Source organism: Aphelocoma coerulescens, chromosome 8 (genome assembly GCF_041296385.1).
Source record: "Aphelocoma coerulescens isolate FSJ_1873_10779 chromosome 8, UR_Acoe_1.0, whole genome shotgun sequence".
NCBI classification, from domain to species: domain Eukaryota; kingdom Metazoa; phylum Chordata; class Aves; order Passeriformes; family Corvidae; genus Aphelocoma; species Aphelocoma coerulescens.
The window spans coordinates 18,043,857-18,054,578 of record NC_091022.1 but is presented as its reverse complement, the minus strand read 5'-3'; the positions used below and the strand labels follow the sequence as shown (position 1 = coordinate 18,054,578).

The 10,722-nt window shown below is 38.8% G+C and overlaps 1 long non-coding RNA gene across 4 annotated transcripts in view; it reads right to left on the bottom strand.

Moving 5' to 3' along the window:
* Nucleotides 1–2,735: 2,735 nt before the first annotated feature.
* Nucleotides 2,736–10,722, bottom strand: part of LOC138114021 (uncharacterized) — a 254,311-nt gene continuing 246,324 nt past the window's right edge. For 3 of the 4 annotated variants that reach the window (XR_011152447.1, XR_011152448.1, XR_011152449.1), the window contains 2 exons: nt 10,273–10,405; nt 2,736–6,665 (listed from right to left, as the gene is read on the bottom strand). This is a non-coding gene — a long non-coding RNA (uncharacterized lncRNA). The remainder of the gene's footprint in view (nt 6,666–10,272; nt 10,406–10,722) is intronic. The other variant, XR_011152450.1, reaches the window with a different exon arrangement.

The following is a 10,722-nucleotide window of genomic DNA, read 5'->3' as shown; positions in this document are numbered from 1 at the left end:
TGATCTTCAGCTCATCTAAATGATTTTCATCATTCTTCATTGCCCACAGCACTTTTCCTCAAATCCTTTAATCAGCTTGAATCTGAGAGGTGAAAGCAGACACTTTATCATGAGCTTTTTGGAACTTGTGCTGACACAATAGCTCTGGACACACCTGTGATATGTTAAGACAATTTTTAGGAAAACTGAGAGAATTAAAGGAGTAGAACCAGCAATGGCAACATCAATATTCTCTACTAGTGATGGGAGAGAGCAGCAATTCACCACCAACATATGCCATTGCAGATGGGTGCTTCTAAGAGCAAAAGTGCTAAACCCTGGCACTTGTAGGATGGTTTGGAGATTGTGGAGCAGGCTTCAGGAATCTTACCAGTCCCAGCTGGGTGATCATCTACAATGGCCAGTGCAGGTATTTAAGCAGTATGCTTAGAGAAGTATTTGGGAGATTCATTAATGAAATGTGACCTGGAAAGCACAGCATCTTTCATCTCTATAGAGGCAGTGAGTAAGATGGAAGGAGCAGCTGAGGTGGAGTGATTCAGCCTGCTGAGCCCACCTGTCATGGACCTGACAAAGAAGAATCCTTTCCCCATGAAGTAAAGCTATCAAAAGTTAAGAGGATTTCTTTGCAGCCAGACAGGGTGAAAGAAGGGATATATAAAGTTTTCTTCGCAGGGTTGTTAAGAGTCTCTACTGGCAAAACTAATGGGCAATGTAGCAAATCATAGTTGCAGTATTTTTTTAAAAAACAATGCCATTAGTCAGCTCTGGGACACAGATTGAAAAATACAAAAGCAGTTATGAATTCCATTAGCTTTTTTGAAACCAAAGGAATTTTACCACCAGAGGAGAACAAATTCTGCTACTAGTTATAGTGATCCAATTCCAGTAAAGCTGACAGAACAACTACAGAATTACTAAAGCAAACAGACCTACTACTAGTTCAGGTACAGGAAGTATTTGCTCCAAGTTGGAATGCATGCTGGGCTGCGATGAACAGATATAACTACAGAAATAACTATCTCACTATGTTGAGTAAGAGCAAGGAAGAGAGAGGAACCTTTTATGATGTTCTACCTCTTAAAAAGAAACCTGAACACAGAGCTTATTTTTAGAAATAAATGTGTTACCTGAAGAACAGTAGCACACACCCATTTACATAGGATTTGGTATACATCTGTGCTCTTCAATAGATTAATCCAAACCTTGAGTATTCCTATAATTAAAGTCAATATGCTTGGCTTATTTGTTAGAAAAGAAAAGAGTTTCTAATTAGCCTTTTCGATGTGCAAAACTTCAGTATCTCTCTAGTGTTTTTCAGATCATGTTTCTTATGTTATACTACTAAGTGATAGTAAGACTTAAGAATGAAGATAGTTTAAATTGCATGTATGTGATAACTAGGCCTTGACCTGGCACTTACCACGGGGTGAGGTCCTCCTGCTATGAGCAATGCCAGAAGTCCACATAGTACAAACTGGCCTTGTGACAAGTCAAACATTCCAAATTCCTACTAAATTCAACCAACACTTTACATATTTCCCTTTATTATAGTGACATATACAATTTACCTTTAAACCCAAGAAAACCCTACTTGCCTTCACTGAACCTCAGGAGAGTCTTTGAGAAGAACAAAACCTTCACAGCAGTGACATTCAGAGGCTTATCACAACACACCAGGGACACAAGTAAATCTCAAGCAGTAGAAAATAGTACAACTGTGGTGAGCTGCCTCGATGTAGCAATAAAGAAGGTTGAGGTGAGCATTTTTTTTATACCAGTCAACCCTGCAGAAAGACCAGACAAATTAAGAAGTTTTTGCTAAGCCAAATGATAGGTTCTATCGGCAGGAAGTAACAGGAGAGTGGAAGTTAAGTGTGCAGACTCCTGTCTCTTACCACTTACCCCTCCTTTTCTTGAGAGGAACTTAGCACTGAATTTACATTTAAGTAAAACCATGGCACAAGACTAACTGGATGCCTGTTGGAAGAAATTGGAATATTTTCTTTTTACTTTGAGTCTTGGATTAAACTCTAAATGAGAACAGAGCTAGGCCTGATCTGTGGAGGCATACAGAAAAAAAAAAAAGTGCTTCTCTATTAAATTGGACATCCAAAGTGCTTTATTGAATGCTGAAACGAGATGTGAAATTCCATAACAAGCTCAGGTTTTCTTTCCTGTGTAGCTTTCATTTAACACAAAGAGGCTTATTTTCCATATCATGGGGCCCTTGATCCTGAGCATTAAATATAATAGCTTCCATAGAAGCTTTATAGCCTTGGCAAGACAGTATAGATCAGCCTTGTTGGTTGATTTGTTAATGCAAACAAGAATAGCACATTTCTAAAACTTTGGCCAAATTAACATTTTTTTGACTGTTCCAATGAGCTAATGTTGCTGTAGGAACCTGGAAGCAGTAGTCAAATCTTTGATGATTTCTTTAGTAGGAGTCATCTAGTAGCTAATTGTCTGCAATTTTTAACCTCATTCATGTGCACTGCTGATTCTTCTTCCAGCATCTGCAGTTTTCTCCTTAAGCTTTCTTGTATCTCTGTATGTAATATTTCCAGATGGCAGCTCAACTTCATCACAATATTTTTATGAACTTGCCAAACCACATCCAAGATCTTCCGACTCAAAAGTAAAAGATAAAATCATCCTCAGAGGCCCTCACCCTTGTGCACCCAGGCACATGAAAAAAAAAGACAGCTTTAGGCTCTGACACTTTACATTAATGATGAGTCACAGCTTGGGGTTTTTTTGTTTGTTTTTTTTGGTGCTGGAATTTTCACCTTTCCATTCTTCTCCTGAATTTCTCACCTTGAAACCGTATCAAAAGAGAGTAAATACTGGTGTGCCATGTTTTCTTTTTGTACTGCAGAAGCTACCATCCCGGTAGTGCTGGCCCCAGCGATGTGCATACCTGTCAGTCACTGTGGATGTACCACAGGAAGAATGAGGGATGACCAGGCAGGGAAGTTTTGGCTGGGAATGCAGCAGACTTTTGCACCACATCAGCAGTAAATCTTAGCAGAGATCAGAATTAACTCTAATGTTCAAGACACTTGATGGCTGTAACTTAGATCTTCCTGGGTAAGTTCAAAGAAGAATCTGACTCACTGTGTGGTTCTGTTTCCACCATGGTTTAAGGATTGTCCTGATGTCTGTTAAGTCATAAAAATTTAACAGTTCTAGTCACATTTCTGGTTAATCTCATGTGATTCTTCATGAGATGGAAAGTTCTTCCTGTTCATTCTCTGCCTTCAATTATTCCAATGAATGACTCAGTAATTGTCACATATCCGTCTTGGGGTGGTTTCATGCCATGAGCGAATAAAGGGCTCTTTATGTCTCCGATTTGTCTCCTATTTGTATGTTTATGAAGAACCCTGAGTCCCCTGGGAGATGGAAAATACTCTATTTGGGCAATATTACTACCATCATCTACTATGATCCATGCCTGTGGGAAGATATTTTTAAAAATAATAAGTTCTATTTTGCTAATGTAGCTATTGTTTAAATGTAAAATATAATTAGAGTATCCACCCAGGGTGTATGTTGTTGTGTAATTTTATAATACTACATCTAGATGAGTGTTGGCATTCTACCTATGTACTTAACCACACCCAGGAATGCTGGTATTGCACAATTACACACATCCTGTTGACTAATTATATAATAATTAGTATTTTTAAAATTCAAAGATGCACTCAACTCAATTATGCAAGATTTTATGTTACTGCAAATTAAAGACAAAGCATAACAAATATATGTAGCAAACAATGCTGTATAGATAGCTTACTGAGCCTGGACAGAGCTTCCACCAGACAGCATGTGACACTTCATATTTCATTTTAAAATGTATGACATTTTCTACATGTTTGGCAGACCCTCCCTCCTCCACTCTTACTTTGGGTTATACCTGTTTTATAAAACTGTTGAAGTAATTTTGTATTCAAAACACTTACAATTTCTGTAGTCTGCCTGCTTCTGAGTTATGATCACTTATCATGACCAGAGATAATTTTTGGCTGAAAAAGCACTGTGACGTGCGTAGGGAAGGAAGATTGTTCTTTACAATGGAAACTCTGGAAGGAGTCTGGAAAATGCACGTTTAGTTAGAAATTACTTACAAAAGATCCCAAATGCTGTTGTTTTAAGAAAGTGCTACGGATCAGCCCTTGCCACTTGGATTTAGAACAGATTTTCCATAAGCCTGGAGTGTCTTGATCATGGTTTTCATGATGTTGATGAGAGACTGGATGCAAAGTCTGGCTCACCATTTGGATTTGGTGGATTTAAGATCAGAGACTTCTTGTTGCAATCTTGTCTTATGTGTGCTTAAAAAAATTTTTGTCTAATGTAACTCCTACACTTGCTGTTAATCTTAATTCAGTCAAAATTTACAGAAGGTGGCACAGAGGCCAAGCCCTGGGTCTTGCCTAGGGCACAGTTTGATTAACTGCTATGCACCAAGTGTATCATATATGATGTCTCAGAGTGTTTCTGGCCTGCCATTGCTAGTTTTCCTGGAACCCTCAGTTGTGCACATGGACCTTTATGATGGGAAAGATGGAAAATGTGGACTATGTTCCCACCTCCAACTATGTGTTTGTGAGGCAAACGAGCAAAAGATGTTTTGCACATAGCTTCATTTTTTTTTTTTCTCTTCATGAATTTGATTTCTAACTTGTCAGTTACTGAGGCAGCAAACGATTTTTCAAGACCTTGAAAACAAACCACTCCCCAGGAGTTTCTATTTGGACTGTTTCTGTTTTCATAGGACAAGAGGTTATAGTGCAAGACCAGCTTCTTTCAGCTACTCTGAAGAGTAACTTTTTGCTGCCCTAGCAAGTTAAAAATTGGCATTTTAGTCTGAACATTTGCCCTTGCCAGGCAGTTATTTTTTTAGTGAACTAATACTTCTATGAAAGCAAAGTGGGGCTGTTTGGAAGGAACATGTGAAACTGCTGAAATAAATGACACTGCTCAGTTTAGGGACACATGCAAGTAGCTTCACAACTGCCTCTAAAGCCTTAGCAACCCCTCTACCCCACATATCAGCAATAAATTCAGGACAGTACTGTACTTCTCTGCAGCTGGCAGACACTTAAAAAGAGGCCAGCTTTCTGAATTTGTAACTGGGGCTCTTGTTACTTCTAAAGGCCCTTCTTTTATTTCACTGCTTTCTTGCCTGGGATGCCTCACCCATGACTGGTAGACAAGAAATTTCAGAGGGACAGGGTAACCATCCTCACCTGTTTACCTTGGTCACCACTGGCAAGTAAACAGCAACCTGATTTCCCACTGAGAACCAGTGTTTTCTCTGAGAGCAGTTGCTTGAAAAACTGTTCTTCCAACATAAAGCTGCAGTTGACATGATTGGTCAAATCCCTCTTTTCCCTTCTTTCCTAAAGAAAAACAAAGCCACAGTGAATCTACACACCTTGCTATGTCCCTCCAACAGAAATGCTGTGGCTCATCTGCATATATGATGAGAAGTATTTCATTATTGAAAATAATCCATAACAAAAAATTGCACCTGGCCGGCAACCTAAGACCACCTGGCTTCCTGATGTGATTTTAAATGGCTGAGATATTAAACACTGAAGAACGGGGTTTATAATGGAAATACTGACAGACTATTAACTATAGCAGTACTGCTCTAATAAATGAAATAGCCTGTCGTAATCTCTAATTCATAAATATGCAAATACAAGGCAGAGGATTTGCTCCAAAGGATGTCTCTATAATTTTAACTGACCTTTACTGATACTAAATGAGCCTGTTGCTTCTGGTTTTGTGCATTAAATAGAAAGTATAGGGAATTCTGTCTTTCTGCATCCAAGGCCCACTTCAGCTCCCATAAGTGCCAAAGGCAAAATCCTTGCTACCTTCAACAGGAAATATCTGGCCCCAGAACATCTACAATGTGAGGCACCTGGCATTAAACTGAACTCCTGACTGTACTTGATTTTAATTCTGTTCTCATCTGTGTTAATTATTATTATATTAATTCTTCTGTTTGGGAGAAATTAAGCACACATTTGCCCCATGTGTCAAAGAGCTTGACCTGCCAAAAGGCACTTACTTGCTCAGTGATAAACAGACCATCAACACAATGATATAAATGTTGAATTTTAGCCAGTTTCCTGTTCTGCACCAAATGGAAGTAAATCCACTGACTTAATATTTAATAACCTAAATGTAATTTCTTTTTTCTGCCTCGCATTGCACAGTAAAGAACTGGATGGCTAGCAGTTTTGCAAATTCCCAACCCCTAATTATTTTAAGCTATTCATCCTGGTATCTGTCCATTGATGCTCAGCCAAATTGCCAGCAGGGGAGAGATCTGTCCAATCCAGGAGCTAAATGAGTCACTGAGAGTCAATCTGTTTTTTTCCCTTGCTGCTGGGATTTCCTTGGGTCCTGGCCTCTCTCTGCTCCAATCACACAGACACAGCTCCAGGCGTGGGTCCTCTTTGGCTTCAGCTGCCTCCTGTCTCCCATGTCTGCTCTGCTCATCACAGCTGTTGATGGGTTCTTGCCGGCTGGCCACAGAAGACCAATACTTCCACCACACTGCTCTTACAGCTCTTGCTCTGAAGGAAAATGAAGACATCTTGGCCTTGTTGAATTTGCTGATGAAGTAATACATCAGGTATCTAGATGGAAAGAAAACCACATGAATAAAATGTGTCATCTGGGTTAGATACGAATTTATTTGCCTTAAGTTCTGGGAACAGTATCTGCAGTTTTTCCAGAGAATTCTGTTAAGTTCCATAGAAACTGAATACTAATATGATTTCTGTACCATGGAAGACAAATATGAAACAGAGAAAAAACAGACTCATCAGAAATATTAGCTGCTCACTATTAAAATATCTGACAATGCCACAAATACAATTTATAAACAGGAACATTTAGAGCCCAACTTTTCACTAAAGCAAATTCCCTGCTTCGTCCCTTTTAAGGACAGGATTCAATTACACAAAAATATGCAGCAGACTTAAGGACTGCATGTAAGATTAAGATAACTGGTATTTCATGGTAAATGATTAAATTAGCTGACACAGTTTTATCCTGAACTTTGCCATTAAAACTGACATTTTTGTGCCACGCACATTGTAGGCTGCTGGTAATCTAAACTGCCTTTCTTCTTTCAAAGACTTTAAATAGCTGAAGAACTCTTGTTCTTTACTCTATTTGCAAACGTCTGGAAAATATATCTACAACATAACAAGATGAACTAAGCACAGGACTTTTTTTTTCCCCCCTCATCTATCATACAAATACCTTGAGAAAACAGCAAGGAGGTTCCAAATGCCCAGATTCAGCTCTGCAACATGCACTTTAATCAAGTAATTTATGTGACTCTACAGAGATGAGAACATGCTGTCCTCCTCACGGTGAGTGAAAATAGAGAAATGACAGAAGTCTCTTACTAAGAATTTAATTATTTCTAGTATACAATTTTTAAACCACTCTATGTTTATTCCTCTTCTTTTCAGGCTTGCTTTTGTATGATGGCAGGAATTATGGGAATAATTTTGATATAAACCAGACATAGAAGTGTATGGATGAAATGTTGTCAGAGCTGATTGTAGTCATTGCCCTTCAGTTGAGTTAGCTGGGAAGGAGCAACTCAACTCCTTGGTGAAGATACTCACTCTTCAAAGCAAAGTGCAGGCACGTGTCACTGCACACAGAAAGACAAGGCCAGTCTGATCAGAGACATGAACTGTGAGAGAAGCACAGTTCCTGAATACTGCCCTGAGAGACCACTAGACTGGGTGGAAAGAAAAGCCACAGAGGCAGTACAGTAATAATGAGAGGTGGAAGGACATGCAGACAGTGAAGTCCTACAAGAGGCCAGGGGTGAGCAAGGAGTGGACTCTGGCTGAAAGAGGCCCCACAGGCAATTGGTTGAACTTATTTTATTTTTATACCTGTTTGTCTTGTCCTGTGGTCAGAAAACCAGATTTTTGTCCTTTTTTTGTAGATACATAGAGTTACATACAAGCAGTTTGTGACTCTCACAACACTTTCACCTCCTAATTAGTACTATCTAGAATATCTCAAATTTTTAGCTAGATATAAAGTTCAAAAGAAGTAGCTCTAACAACACAAAAGCACAGGGACTAAAATAGTGGTCCAGAACAGTGGTCCAGCATGCCAGTCTTTCAGACACAGGATCCTTTACACACTTGTGAATAGGATGCAAGAGGAATGACAATTATTATTACAGACTACCTAAATGGGACACTTAATTCCCCATCCACAGGCTCCAAAAGTTGGAGTTTTATGATGAAGTCATGCATGCATCATATTATACTTCTTTCTGTGCACTGGCACAAAGATAAAAGAAGTCTCCAAACATGGACTGTAGAATCTACAGAGCTAAAGACCTCTTTACATGAGCTCTGTACTAGTAACCAAGGTCTCTGCTGCAACAGGTAGCGGAAGCTCAACAAACACCAAAAAAATTGGGATATTTATTCCAAAAGATAATTTAGCCCTTTATTCTTAGCACAGTCTTATCAGAGGTGTGTGCATAACAGGAATGCTATGGCAAAGTTTTTGGATACCTCGTTATCCATAAACAGTTGAGCAAGACTTTGGACTCTTTCTATATCTTGGATCAGTTTTAATAAAGAAGAAGAAACAGCTTTTTATACAGCACCTTTCCCAGCAGTTAAAAACTGCAGTTTATACAGCATAATCACACCATTATCATCAAAGCATAACTTTCATCACTGAAAGTCATGATGGTCATGAAGTCAAAGAAAGGTCCACAAAGACAGTTTCATTGTTTGAGAACTCATGCAAATGTTAACATGAACGGAACTCTATCTGATTATCAAAAAAATGAACCTGCATGATGATCTCACAAACTGTGTTATTCCATTAAAACTTCTCAGCTCTCCTACATATTTTTAGGCATACACCTACCTTTACTTTTTCTTTGTATGTTTTAAACTTTTAAAACCTTTCACAGCAGAGGTTACATGAATCATCTAGCTTTCTTATTTCAAAATGTTTCACTGATCATTCATTATTAACTGAGTAAAATGAAGGTAGCTATGATAAATTTTGGTCTATCTCAAAGTATTAGAAAGGATATGAAAACATCTTGTTCATAGTGCTAACTTTTAGATGACATATGACAGTACAGGCCCAGTTTTTTCAGTCACGTACAACGAGGCTCTTAATAACCCAATCATTTGTTATTACTTATTTTTCCAATTCCTAGCCACTAATAGGTTCAGCCTGCTCTGTCACTTAGCAGAAACACATTCAAACAATATAACCATGAAAGGACTGGATGTGGGTAACAGGAAGCCTATCAGTATCAGAGATTAGGATCCTAAGAAATATCTAGTTCTTTTTGTAATTAATGTATGTTCTCTAAATAGTTCTACATACATCTATGCTCTGGAGAGGAAGTAAGAAGTCTGTGGCTGCTCTTAGATCTGGGAGTGATGTCTTTCAACACATTTCAGTAACTGGTGCTCTCTTATTAAACGTACTGCAAGATAACTGTACACAAAACTTGAAATGCTCCTTTTCAAGTGGCTGAACACAGGAATGAAACACAACCTAGAGAGGAACCATGTTAACCCAGAAAAAAAACCAGGCACTGGCTCATTTTAGTGAGTCAAGATCCTGGATACAACTTGCTGCTTGTCATTTGGCTGTCTAGAGAGATGGGCTAGACTGAAGTCAGCAGGCCTACTTGTGATGTACTTCACAACTGAACATATTTAGAAAAAGCTGTTATATTAGTTTACTCATTCATATGTTAAAATGCTTTGAGTTTCTCTATAGCCACAACTCAGCCTGGGTTCTCCATGGCCAGAGAGGGTCAGACCTATAGGTAAGAGAAGCAGATGGGGACAGAAGTTGTGCGAAGCTGGCCATGGAATTAATAAGAGCTTGATTCTGTACCAATGAAATCAACTGGAGTTTGGCTCATTTGCAATGGGAGGTGGATCAGCGTTTTATGCCAGCTGTTCCCTGCTGGGTAGAGATAATCCCTTTGAAACAAAATATTTAACTTGTTCTCACTCTGTTGTTGTAAGAAGGCTTCCAATGAAAATGAGAATTAAAAGGTGTGTCCCATTTTTATTTCCAAATACTCCCTTCCCTGTAGTATATAGTTGCTCATCCAAAAAAAAAAAAAAAAACCAAACAAACCAAAACCCCCTACATGCTATTATACCACATGAGTTTACAAAAAATGCCACAGAAATGAGTTACAGGATGGATCACCTGTTTGTTCTGCTGGCCATGACAGCACTTCTTGCAATTTCCTCAACCAGGAGATGCAGCAAGAAGACATGTTAATTCAAACAGCTGCAACTGAAGTGGGATCCCATGGGCTGAAGTAAAATAATTGAGGTCCCTGCAGGCAAACAGAAGATGATAAAAAATCCAAACTTCCAACAGTCATTAAGGGAGTCATGAATAACAGTGTGGGAAAAGTATTGGAGAGACAGGAGCTACGGAACGACAGCATTAACAATAAAATCTTGTATGTGTGTCCTCCAGTCTGGATCTGAGCACAGCATTTAGACTCAGTTGCTGTTTCTGTGTTTTGTTTTCATGTTTTACAGTGAAAATTAGGTTCTAAAATATGGCTGATGCCAGGTTGCTCTACAGATCAGCAGCAACAGTGGCTCCTTCTAGACCCTGCATGAGTTAGTCAAGTTCAAAAAGAAT